The sequence below is a fragment of the Balaenoptera acutorostrata genome, chromosome 4 (assembly GCF_949987535.1).
Source record: "Balaenoptera acutorostrata chromosome 4, mBalAcu1.1, whole genome shotgun sequence".
Lineage (NCBI taxonomy): Eukaryota > Metazoa > Chordata > Mammalia > Artiodactyla > Balaenopteridae > Balaenoptera > Balaenoptera acutorostrata.
The window spans coordinates 14,220,818-14,234,975 of NC_080067.1; positions in this window are offsets into that span (position 1 = coordinate 14,220,818).

The window sequence follows — 14,158 nt, forward strand, 5'->3', positions numbered from 1 at the left end:
CTGAATGCTGAGAAAATAGAGCAAAGACCTAAGAACAAGGTAATGGTGACACAGGGTGTAATTTCAGAGAGCTCGTGGCAGCCGCAGATCATAACATGTTGAATAGATTGAATTATATGTACCAAAGGTCCTAAATCCTACACATTACACGTGTTTCCCAGACCCATGGATCTATAGAACAGGCAAAGGAGCAGGTGCTGCTTACCCTCAACATTGGCCCCCTTAGTATCATCTCTGCTCTTTCCTGGCCAAGGGCACCCATAATTACCTCCGTAAACTGAACCGGCAACCCCATCACCCTCCACACACCCCCTCTGTAGAAAATTGTATTGGCAATTAATTTGTCAGGAAAATGCTAGGGAATGTGAACACTGGTAATTTTATACCATAGATATTCAAATTAAACCTCGAGCCTGAGTGGTTTTAGTGTCAAATTGTAGAATAGTCACAGAGGAATAGAGAAACACAAGCTTCTTCCTGCTATCTCCTGAGGAGGGGCAGAAAAGGAGGTTCCAAGTGGATGTAATAACCTTGGCTCCATCTGTAGGCTTGACTTGGGAACATTAAGACAAAAACACACTAATTATGGGTGATGTTCCTGTGTTCCTCTCCAAGTGAAAGGAGATGGGGTAGTTGTTTGTTCTGTATCATTCCTCGAGTGGTGAGAATCTTTTTAATGAAGAATAATAGTGTCAGATACGCATAACTTGCAGGAGCCCACTTCAATTCTGCACCTTATTTTCCCAGGATTACTGTGGTTTATAGATTTGTGGTCAACTGACAGGCACTAAATAAGCACAGGACAATACAGCATCAGTATAGCACCAAGTGGAAAGTCCCTTAAACTGTCTCCTGTAGAGAAGGACAGCTTCTGGGTCATTCAAGCTGAATCTAAGGGAAAAGCATAAAGCCTCAGATTCTCCTGTGGCTATGTCCTAAAGAGTCACTTCATTAATTCTTATGAAGAGAGAAAGAAAACCAATGTTAATTGTCTATTTCAGGCCAAGAAGCGTACATACATTACATAGTTCAATCTTTACATTAAACCCATTAAGAATATGTTAACCATCATTATTTTACAGATGAAGAAACTAAGGCTTATGGGTAAAGTCTCTACATAACTAAGGCAGTGTGTGTCCTTTGTGGAGTTCAAACTCAAGTACCCCGGTCTTTTCCATATCCCAAATGACTCAAACTTCTGTGTCAAGGAACACAGAATGGGGGACATATGGGTTAGCTGATGGAATTCTTTCACAGGGTTTCCTAATCTGTTGTATGTAGATTAAATAAACAGTAACTTCATGCACCCGAATTTTCATAGGAGCACTATTCACAGTAGCCAAGACATGGAAGCAACCTAAATAACCATCTACAGATGAAATGGATAAAGAAGATCTGGTATATATATATATATATATATATATATATATATATTATATATTATATATTTATATATATATTATATATATATATATAAAATATATATATGGTAGAATATTACTCAGCCATAAAAAAGAATGAAATAATGTCCATATTTGCAGAAATATGGACAAAGCTACAGATGATCATACTAAGTGAAGTAAGGCAGACAGAGAAAGACAAATACCATATGATATCACTTATATGTGGAAGCTAAAGTATGACACAAATGAACATATGTACAAAAGAGAAACAGACTCACAGACATAGAGAACAGACTCATGGTTGCCAAGGGGGAGGGGAGTGGGGAGAGATGGACTGTGAATTTGGGATTTGCAAATACAAACTACTATATACAGAATGGATAAACAACAAGGTCCTACTGTATTGCACAGAGAACTATATTCAATATCCTGTGATAAACCATAATGGAAAATAATATGAAAAAGTATATATATGTATATGTGTGTGTGTGTGTGTATATATATATATATGTGTGTGTGTGTGTGTGTGTGTGTGTGTATAACTGAATCACGTTGCTCTACAGAAGAAATTATCACAACATGATAAAGCAACTATACTTCATTAAAATAAAAAAATAAATAAACCATATCTTTCACACATATATGCAACTGATACTTTTTTTTTTAGAAAGTAAACTCTACAAAATATTTTATTGCTTACATGTGTGAGATAAATTTAGGAGGCAGAAGAATAAATACTGGCTCTCAAATTTCTTTGTTAGTGATACACAGAATACAAAAAGAATAGTTTGACAAGTTACAATCAGTTCAGTTTGGGATACATTGGTTGAGTATGAGTCTGAAACTCCAAGAAGAGTCCTAGATATAGAATTAAGTTGATTTTTTTTCATACAAAATTATCTAGCACAATATATTGATTAATCAATATGTCAATTTATAATAACACCAAGTTCTCATTATATGTGGGTCATTTCTGGAGCACTCTGAACTGTTACATTGAAATACAGTACTTGCCCACTCCCATGCCATCATTACACTAGTTTTATTTTAAAAGTCTTGTTATTGCATAAATAAGTCTCCACACTTTATCACTACCACATCTTCTTCTTCCTCTTCAAAATTGTCTTGGCTGTTTTGGTTCTTTTTTTTTTTTATACAGCAGGTTCTTATTAGTCATCAATTTTATACACATCAGTGTATACATGTCAATCCCAATCACCCAATTCATCACACCACCACCCCCACCCCCCCACGGCTTTCCCTCTTTGGTGTCCATACGTTTGTTCTCTACATCTGTGTCTCAATTTCGGCGCTGCAAACCGGTTCATCTGTACCATTTTTCTAGGTTCCACATATATGCATTAATATACGATATTTGTTTTTCTCTTTCTGACTTACTTCACTCTGTATGACAGTCTCCTTTTTATGGCTGAGTAATATTCCATTGTATATATGTACCACAACTTCTTTATCCATTCATCTGTTGATGGGCATGTAGGTTGCTTCCATGACCTGCCTATTGTAAATAGTGCTGCAATGAACTTTGGGGTGCATGTGTCTTTTTGAATTATGGTTTTTTCTGGGTATATGCCCAGTAGTGGGATTGCTGGGTCATATGGTAGTTCTATTTTTAGTTTTTTAAGGAACCTCCATACTGTTTTGCATAGCGGCTGTATCAATTTACATTCACACCAATAGTGCAAGAGGGTGCCTTTTGTCCACACCCTCTACAGCATTTGTTGTTTGTAGATTTTCTGATGATGTCCATTCTAACTGGTATGAGGTGATACCTCATTGTAGTTTTTTTTTTTTTTTGCATTTGCTTTTTTTTTTATTTTTATTTTTTTTTATTTTTTATTTTTTATTTTTTATTTTTATTTTTTTAAACATCTTTATTGAAGTATAATTGCCTTACAATAGTGTGTTAGCTTCTGCTTTATCTCATTGTAGTTTTGATTTGCATTTCTCTAATAATTAGTGACGTTGAGCAGCTTTTCATGTGCTTCTTGGCCATCTGTGTGTCTTCTTTGGTGAAATGTCTATTTAGGTCTTCTGCCCATTTTTGGATTGGGTTGTTTGTTTTTTTAATATTGAGCTGAATGAGCTGTTTATATATTTTGGAGATTAATCCTTTGTCCATTGATTCACTTGCAAATATTTTCTCCCATTCTGAGCGTTGTCTTTTTGTCTTGTTTATGGTTTCCTTTGCTGTGCAAAAGCTTTGAAGTTTCATTAAGTCCCATTTGTTTATTTTTGTTTTTATTTCCATTACTCAAGGAGGTGGATCAAAATAGATCTTGCTGTGATTTGTGTCAAAAGGTGTTCTTCCTATGTTTTCCTCTAAGAGTTTTATAGTGTCTGGTCTTACATTTAGGTCTCTAATCCATTTTGAGTTTATTTTTGTGTATGGTGTTAGGGAGTGTTCTAAGTTCATTCTTTTACATGTAGCTGTCCAGTTCTCCCAGCATCATTTATTGAAGAGACTGTCTTTTCTCCATTGTATATCCTTGCCTCCTTTGTCATAGATTAGTTGACCATAGGTGCAAGGGTTTATCTCCGGGCTTTCTATCTTGTTCCATTGATCTATGTTTCTGTTTTTGTGCCAGTACCATATTGTCTTGATTACTGTCGCTTTGTAGTATAGTCTGAAGTCAGGGAGTCTGATTCCTCCAGCTCCGTTTTTTTCCCTCAAGACTGCTTTGGCTATTCGGGGTCTTCTGCATCTCCGTACAAATTTTAAGATTTTTTATTCTAGTTCCATAAAAAATGCCATTGTATGTGCATAGATGCAGGTGATGAAATATAAATGCCTTTAAAAATGTTAATGAGCTCATAGCATCTTCTTATTATTGCATATGTTTTCCATCAGTAGATACTAAAAGTACAATATTATCACATGGATATATGAGTATTTTTGCCATTCAGGGTTTTCATACTCAAGAACTACTCTGTTCTCCATATAGCTTCTGGAATTTATTCTTCAAGATATGATGCAAACTGGGCACCACAGACTTAAATGATGGTACCATGTGGCTCATTGACATGAAAAATGGGAAACATCAATATCCAGTTTTAAACTCAGGAAAGAACTCCTTCACTATACAATAGACAACTTTTTAGCAAACTATGATCTAAGGACTATCTGGGACTTGATAAAAACCATACTCCTCAGACCTGTTAAGCCAGACTTTCTGGAGATAGGGCCCAAGAAATTGCATTGTGTGCAAACTCCCTATGAAATTCTGTTAACTATAAAGTCTGAGAACCACTAGTAAATACTGATATCATGAAAAAAATTCTGTTCCAGCTGTACAATACTGCATCTAAATGAGATGCCAAGGATTAACATTAAAGAACAGAGGATGTAAGGCCTTGGATGTGGTGGTTCTTGTCCCTGGAGAACATACACAATAAGCTCTACTGTCCATTAGTTTATACTAAGGCAAAGAAAAAGCCTTCAGTGTTCAAGTCAGCAGCACAGAATTGTTAAATATCATCAGCCAAAGGGATTTTCCCCCTATTTGGAGATGTGAGGATACTTTGCCAAACTAGATTTGGAATCTTTTTTAAAAAAATTCTCTATTGCTCCTACTTAATATAGCACAAATCAAATGTTATTCACTTATATTGATATATATAGCCTCTGTCTTTACTGGTTGCTGTTCATTTCATTTATTTTCACATTCAGACATTCTTTCCTTGATGTATGCCAAAGATTGGGAATGTGAGTTTATCTTGGTGAGTCAGTTGAGACCCCTGTTGTCATGAGCAACTAACTAGCTTTAGGAGCTGTTAGGGAAATGGAAATTCCAGCGTGATGAGAGAGGCAGACCTTGAATTCTCACAGTCTGGTATGGCAAGAAGATTCTATCTTGAAAGTCAACTTCAGTTAATTGGTAGTGGTCTCCTGGGCACTGTGTTGTGAGAGATTCTGAGACCACATTCTGGCTCAAGAGGAAATGATAGTGCAATTGATTTTGGGCAATGTGGCAGCCGTGCCAGGCACTTGCCATTCTTGCTCTTAATGATTCAGAATTTCCACTGGAAATGCCTGCCAGGTTTACAATACCCAAAGTCAGAGAATTCTGGGAACTTTCCCTCTTTCAAATTTGCATTTAATGTAAGAGAAGCAGTATTCAGAAAGGATGAATTTCCTGAAGCTAAATATCTACTTGAGACAGGACCAAAGTTAGACCTCAGTTTTCTTTTCTGCCCATCCAATTCTCTTTATTACCCTCAGTGATGTTTCACAATGAAACATCTTTAATCTTAGCCATATCTGTTACATAGCTTCTAGAAAGAAAGCTGAGAAGATCTCCACTATGCCAGGTCAGTGGGCAGTTGTCCCAAGCAGTTGGTGTTGGCCTTTTGTCACCAATATCAAACTGGCCTACAAACCACCAAGAAATAATCAGGAATATTCCAACCCTAGAAGAACCAAACCACATAATGACTGGTTCTGCTCTCCTAAGCAGGAATACATTCCCAGGGGAGTTGGGGACAAGGGGATTCCCAGGGATGAAGCTGGCTCCTGAAACAGGACAGAACTGACCACATGCTTCATGTTGCGATGTGTTCTCCTCCTTGGAGCCCACTGGGTGGGGGCATGGAATCTAGCCCTGCAGGGTCTAGATTCTCCTTCCCGAATGCATTCTGAAATGCATCATGAGAGTCAATAATCAGAGGGCTGAGTTCCGCCTGATGGACTCACACACAGAGATGCTCACAGCTTTATGGATCTGTCACAGTTAAATGTGACTCCACAGTCCCAAGGATTAGGCCTAAAAGGAAAATTAGCATCACAAGCATTTGGGCACCTTCCTTCTCTTGGAACCATTAAATAGTTCCCTTTCATCTCTTTGTATTTTCCTTTTGATGGTTTTATTTATTTTTTTAAATTGAAGTATAGGTGATTTACAATGTTGTGTTAGTTTCAGGTGTACAGTGAAGGGATTCAGTTATATGTATGTGTGTATCTATCTATCTATCTATCTATCAACTATCTATATTCTTTTTCAGATATTTTTCCATTATAGGTTATTACAAACTATTGAGTAGAGTCCCCTGTGCTATACAGTAGGTTCTTGTTGGTTATCTATTTTATATATAGTAGTGTGTGTGTGTTAATCCCAAACTCCTAATTTATCCCTACCCCCCCCCCTTCCCCTTTGGTAATTATAAATTTGTTTTCTATGTCTGTAAGTCTATTTCTGTTTTATATATAAGTTCATTTGTATCATTATATTTCCACATATAAGTGATATCATACAATATTTGTCTTTCTTAGTATGAAAATCTCTAGGTCCATCCATGTTGCTGCAAATGGCATTCTTTCCTATTGATGGTTTTAAAAAGCTTTCTCTTAAAAACAATTCTGCATAGGATGTTCCAACATCTCCAGGGCCATGTTCCACTGGTGCCCATACTGATGTTCCATATAAGGACTCTTAATCAGACTTGTGATAGAACACGTGTTGTCCACAGATGAATTATAGGAATTGAGGGAATGAGACAAGAGTGCCAGGATCAAGGCAGGGCTATGCAGGGTCCATGCTGTGCTACTTGTGACACATGGTAACAGGAAATCGTCCTAAGGAAATATGTCTCATTCTCCAAGCATGAGGCTTTTCCTATTTATTACATCTTCTTTATACCTGGCCAAGTACAATTAATTACCAGGATAAGAGGAAGAGGAGACAGACAGGAGCCACAACTAGAAGCTTCTGCTAGACGTGCAGACAGACCCCACTGGCAGCCCAGATCCTGGCTTGTTTGAGGGCCTTGTGCAAACTAGAAAAAAGGCACCCTTTGCTCAAAAGGCTTTACTGCCATCTGCTGGAATGTTGTCAAAATAACTGCTTATATCTAGGGTGAATGAATGTTACCCCCTGGAGGTTTGTCCTGTCACTGCACAACCCAAACAACTAAAGTGAGGTGGACTTTGGAAGAAATCTAGTCTGGTAGTGGAAAAGGAAATCTCAAGACATGTAAGCATGGCTATGGGCCAGAAATCAGTCTACACCAAGACACCACAGCATGTAAATCAAAGGAAGGCATAATCCAAGACAAAGCACTCCAAAGGGAGAATGGGCTCAGAAAGCCAGGAGGGCCATTGACTTTAATCATGCAGAGGATGATGGAGGCAGAGGGAGCCTGACAAGCCCAAGACAGGCCCCAGCACCAATCAGACTGAGGAAGCAGGATAGACTCAAACTCAGAGGGTCAGACGCAAGTCTTCATAAAGTGATTCGAAGTTTCAAAGCCTGAAGGAGAAGCTGAGGCTGCAGGCAGAACCAGCCAGCCACAGGTGTAAGGACAGAAGGGCTGCAAAGCCTGGGGTTGTGGCAGGGTTCAGTAGTCATTCAACAAACATTTATTGAGTGCCTACTATGTGCTAAGCTTTATGCTAGGTAAAGAGACTACAGAGATGAATGTCATGATCCCTATCTTCAAGGAACTCTTATTCTGATAAAAGCTCCCAAAACAACATTTTTGGTGAATTTAACAATTCATCAATAAAAGCAGTAAATATATGATGAGTGTCTATGATATGCCTGGCCCTGTACTAAGCACAGGACATATAACTGTAACCTAGAAACAGTCCTTGCCTAGAGAGTGTGGAGAAAGGAAACCTTCCTACACTGTTGGTGGCAATGTAAATTGGTGCAGCCACTATGGAGAACTGTGTGGAGGTCCCTCAAAAAACTAAAAATAGAGCTACCATATGATCCAGCAATCCCACTCCTGGGCATATATCTGGATGAAACTATAATTCGGATAGATACATGCACCCTTATATTCATAGCAGCACTATTTACAATAGCCAGGTCATGGAAGCAACCTAAATGCTCACCAACAGATGAATGGATAAAGAAGATGTGGTACAAATATACAATGGAATATTACTTAGCCTAAAACAAAAAGAAATAATGCCATTTGCAGCAACATGCATGGGCCTAGAGATGATCATACTAAGAGAAGTAAGTCAGAAAGACAAATACCGTATGATATCACTTATATGTGGAATCTAAAGTATGACACAAATGAACTTACCTACGAAACATAAACAGACTCACAGACATAGAGGACAGACTTGTGGTTGTAAAGGGAGAGGGGATGGGAGAGGGATGGATTGGGAGTTTGGGACTAGTAGATGCAAACTATTATATACTGAATGGATAAACAACAAGGTTCTATTGTATAGCACAGTATTCAATATCCTGTAGCAAACCATGATGGAAAAGAATTTTAAAAAGGAGTCTTGAATATGAAAGAAAGAAAGAAAGAAAGAAAGAAAGAAAGAAAGAAAGAAAGAAAGAAAGAAAAAGGAAAGAAAGAAAGGAGGAAGGAAAGAAAAAAAGAAAGAAACAGTCCTTGCCTGTAAGGAGCCTGCAGACAGTTAAATAAGTAATTGCAATGCAGGAGGCAAGCACTGCCTGAGAAGTTAGTGCAGAGGGCTGTAGGAGCACATAAGAGAGGCACTTAACCCAGTCTTGGGGGACCTGAGAAGGGTTCCAGGAAGAAGCAACAACTAAAGGGTGATCTGCATAGAACACAGTTCTTGCCTTCAAGAAGTTTAAAGCCTGGTCCTGAGCTACCCAATAGAGTAATCACACATGGCTACTTGAGCACTTGAAATGTGGCTAGTGCAATAAACTAATTTTAATTAATTTCAATTTTAAAACTGAAACAATGCAAAATATTTCTTTTCTGTTCAACACACTGTATTGTTTTGCTAGGATTACATTTCACTCTAACCATTGCATTTTATAGGATATTATTGTATTGTAATCTGCATGTGCTTCCTCCTTTCAGAAAATTTTGAATTACACATGGGACTCTTGTTATATTTCTATTGGGTAGTACTGGCCTAGAAGAAAAAGATAGTTATACAATCAGAAAACTAAAGCAAAGTATTCATTATAATTGCTGGGATAGGTTTACTTACTACCTGCCATTGTCTGGAAATGTTAAGACAAAAAGCTGAGAAGATCCTAGATGGCACAGAAAAGAATACAGATTAAATGCAAATTAATGCAAGCTGAATTTATAAAGAAATGGATGGCACATACTTAGCCAGAGGGAAAAAAAGCAACATTTTTAGAGGAGCACCTCATAATCTGGGCAGAGACAAGGTCCCTGAAAAGGAGTAGAGTCCCTGACTGCTAAAGATGTGGAAATACAATACTCACTGTACTCCATCTGTCATTGGCATCAGATTGCAAGTAATGAAAAGTCTCACAGTGACTTAAACTTTCAAGATATTTGTAGTTTACTTAACACACCCAGGGGTGAGGAGTGCATGGATGGTTCAGAAGCTCAAAAGTGTCCTCAAGGGTTCAGCAACTGCTATGCTTTCCTCCATCCACCTAGGGATTTGGTTCTTAACCTTAGGCTTGTCACCTCAAGGTCTCAAGACAAGAAGTGATAGGAATGGAAGCAGCCTCGTTAAAGAACCTTCCCTTTAGCTTACTGACACTCAAAATCCTACCCTTAGATTTCAGGGAGGCAGAGAAAGGAATTATCTGGCAAAGGAGAGCCAGAAAGCCATGATACACTTACACTAATCACAAGGGTCCTGTTGAGGCCAGAAATTAAATTGAGGTTCTGTTAACCCTCCCACACTATTGGTGGGAATGTAAATTGGTGCAGCCTCTATGGAAAACAATATGGAAGTTCCTCAAAAAACTAAAAATAGAGCTATCATATGATCCAGGAATCCCACTCCTGGGCATATATCTGGGCAAAACTATAATTGGGAAATAGAGATACACCCCTATGTTCATGGCAGCACTATTTACAGTAGCCAAGACATGGAAACAAGCTAAATGTCCACCAACAGATGAATGGATAAAGAAGATGTGGTATATGTCTACTATGGAATACTACTCAGCCATAAGAAAGAAAGAAAGAATGCCATTTGCAGCAACATGGATGGACCTAGAGACGATCATACTAAGTGAAGTAAGTCAGAAAGACAAATACCATATGATATCACTTATATGTGGAATCTAAAATAGGACACAAATGAACTTATCTACAAAACATAAACAGACTCACAGACATAGAGGACAGACTCGTGGTTGCCAAGGGGGAGGGGGATTGGGGAAGGGACGGATTCTGAGTTTGGGATTAGCAGATGCTAAGTATTATATACAGAATGGATAAACAACAAGGTCCTACTGTATAGCACAGGGAACTATATTCAATATCCTGTGATAAACCATAATGGAAAAGAATATGAAAAAGAATGTATATATTTTAAAAATTGGGGTTCTGTTAGCTGGGACTAAGGGAAAGTAACTCATAGTGTCTCCCACATATACCAATACTGATACTTCTCTGATGATATGTAAGCACCCCATAGTCTAATTCTTAGCAGCTAATTTTCTAAAAGATACTCCTTTAATTGAAAACGCAGGAAAATTTTATCACCATATATGAGGGAATAGAGCTATGAAAGCTCCGGGCAAAACAAAGCTGTAGGAACCCGATGGGAACCTGCTTACGATTCTATTATTCTCGTTTAGGAAAAGTAGCGCCATCTCAGACGATTATCTTCAGTGAGAAGGACAAGTATGGGCTTCACAACAACCGAGAAATTGTGCTTACTGAGAAAATAAATGTTTTTAGCACTGCTCTAAAGAGATGAGAAAACTGCAAAGTGTCCAGCCTTCCTGAGCTTAGAACAAGTCATTTTTCAAATTTCTTCAAGTAATGAGAGCTGTAAATTGGACCTCAGTAACTGTTAAGACAAAGATAAACTGTAATCGAAGAGATATGAAAAAGAATATATATATATATATATGTATAAGTGAATCACTTTTCTGTACAACAGAGGTTAACACAACATTGTAAATCAACTATACTTCAGTAAAATAATAAAATTTAAAAGGAAGGAATACATGTGGGCCTATCATTTCAAAAGGGATTTATTACGTTTCTATCCAGTTTTGGACACTGAGGTAGGTCCTGGCAATACAGAAACAAAGAGCACCAGGCTCTACCCTCAGTCGTTGACAGCCTAGGGGAGAGACAAATGGGAAAAGTGATAAAGGCCGTTCCTTAGAACAACAGGTCTTTTTCAACAAAGAAGAGAGGTTCAAAGAGTACCTCAGGGAGGAGGTGATGCTTTATCTGAGTTCTAAAGATGAGTAGACACTTTCCAGGGGAGTCAGAAGCTAAAGAAGATTCCTGAAGGAGAAACAAAGGCAGTAATTGGAGAAGCAGAATGGTGTTCAGAGACCAGGCACACAGTTCCCCACAAATATAACAGAGCAGGTTAGGATGACTCTGGAGGAGTAGCAAGAAAAAAGGCTGGGAAGACACACAAGAGGTTGTGCTCAGTGCAGTGGAGTAGCAAGCATACAGTTTTGAAACTGAAAAGACCTGTCTTTTGTCCCAGCCCCTTCACTACCATTTTCCTGATTTGAATAAGATGTTTCCATTTTCGGAGGCTCATTCTCTTCCTTATCTGTAAAACGGATAATAAATACATCCCAGGATTCATGTGTGGAGGAAATATAATGATTATAATAAGTACTCAGTGAACTGCAAAGCAGTACACTGACATCCATGATTATTTTTACCATCACGCACATATTATTGTTAAGCTGGATATAAACACAGAGCAACCTGCATTTATATGTCATCCAGAAAAAAAAATGGTGCTACTGTTTCCCAGCGAATGAGTGGAGGCAAAAGGGGAAGTAAACTAGCTTAAGTTATGAAAACTCACCTGAGAGTCAGAACAATGCTACTTCATTTAACTGCACTGTGACGATATGGCTGAGAGCTGTTAAACAGAGCACTGAACGCTTATTAGTGAGCTGATCAGTGTAATTCAGTGGTGATCTTATAGGAAACTTTATGAAGCTATTTGATTTCCATTGGAAACATATTTGCTGCTGGGCATGCCCTAGTCCTCTCCCCGGGAACAGCGGGGCAGACTTGTTATTGGAAGCAATGATGAAATATACTGGCTACAGCTTCACCACCACCACCACCACCACCATCGTAATTGTGTCTGGTTACCATGGAACCTAGTTACCATGGCAACTGTTAACACATCCTCCAGAAGGACCCTTCTAAGGCAGCGGTCCCCAACCTTTTTGGCACCAGGGACCAGTTTCGTGGAAGACAATTTTTCCACAGATGGGAGGAGAGGGGATGGTTTAGGCAGTAATGCGAGCAATGGGGAATGATGGGGAGTGGTAGATAAAGCTTCACTCGCTTGCCCGCTGCTCACCTCCTGCTGTGCTGCCCGGTTCCTAATAGGCCCTGGACCGGTACTGGCCTGAAGCCTGGGGGTTGGGGACCCCTGTTCTAAGGGACTCTGCTGGGGTATGAGGTGGTGACCAAAGCCAGGGCTGGCCCAGATACATAAATCTGAGCTCTGGCCTCAGCTATGCCATTAAATATTCGATGTTCCTAAACATTGAGAAGTGACCTCAGTTTTTCAGGCTCTGATTGCTCTGCACACAGAGAAAGAAGGTTAGTCTGCTCTGTTCCACATTTGTAAGGCTATGTGAGCTCAGTCATTGAAATGAACACTTACTGAAGGCCTACTGCATGCCAGGGACTTTACTAAATGCTCTACCAGGGGTCCGCAGGGCTATGAGTTTTGGTTCTCCAAGGTGTTTGTAATGGTTTCCTTCAGTCTCTTGTCTTTCTTCTCAGCTATCCAAGTAAGTTTCTCAACCAAAGTTAAAGCTTTTTAGAAAGATACAGTTACTCTTTCAAAAATTTACATCTTTATAAATAAATGGCAATCTTTTTGTAATATTTCTGAAAGAGTGAATCTGGCTGTCAAAGTTGTGTCAGACTTTCCAAGGAGCTCTGGTACAGAAACTCATGAAACCAAACCCCCAGGGCTAATGTGCCAATAAGTATAAAGACCCAAACATCATGTATTAGTGTACTTAAAGTGGGGAAAAGATGGACTTTGCAGGACAGTCTAGGTTTAAAGTTCTAATTATTTTATTCATCATGCATACAACCTTAGATAAGTCGCTTAATTTCTTGTCTGCAATTATCACAATATCTGAAAACATTAAGGCTACCTCTCAAGATTGTTGTGAAACTCAAGATGAGTATATTAAAAATTCTTTTTTTAAGAGCTATATGTTGTTATTTTATCATATATCCTTCTTTTAATTCTAAAATGTAAGCATGACCAACACCTGGCTAAGGTGTGAGGGACAGGACTAGCTCGACAGCCAAAAACAGAGGAGGAAAATTAGAAGAAAATAAAAGTGATCAGTCTGAAAAAAATTGAATTAGGCCATGGATGAGGTGACTGCTTTCTTCAAACTCTTGAAAGACTACCCTATGAAAGCAGGAAGAGATTTGTGAAGCAAAGTCGGAAGAGAATATGAAGTTCAGAATGCAGAATTAACTAATTGCAAAACACCATAGCAATGTGTTTAGTGGTTTAGGCTTTGGAATTAGACTAAACTTGAGTCAAATTCCAGTCCCGCCATTCTTTATGGATGACCTTTGGCAGGTTATTTAACTTCTCTAAGGTTTAGTTCTTTCATCAATATAGATGGAATTAATAATACTACCTGAACAACAAGGTCCTACTGTATAGCACAGGAATAATACTACCTGAACAACAAGGTCCTACTGTATAGCACTGTATATATATATATATATATATATATATATATATATATATATATATATATATGCATGCATAACTGAATCACTTTGCTGTACAGCAGAAATTAACACAACATTGTAAATCAGCAAAA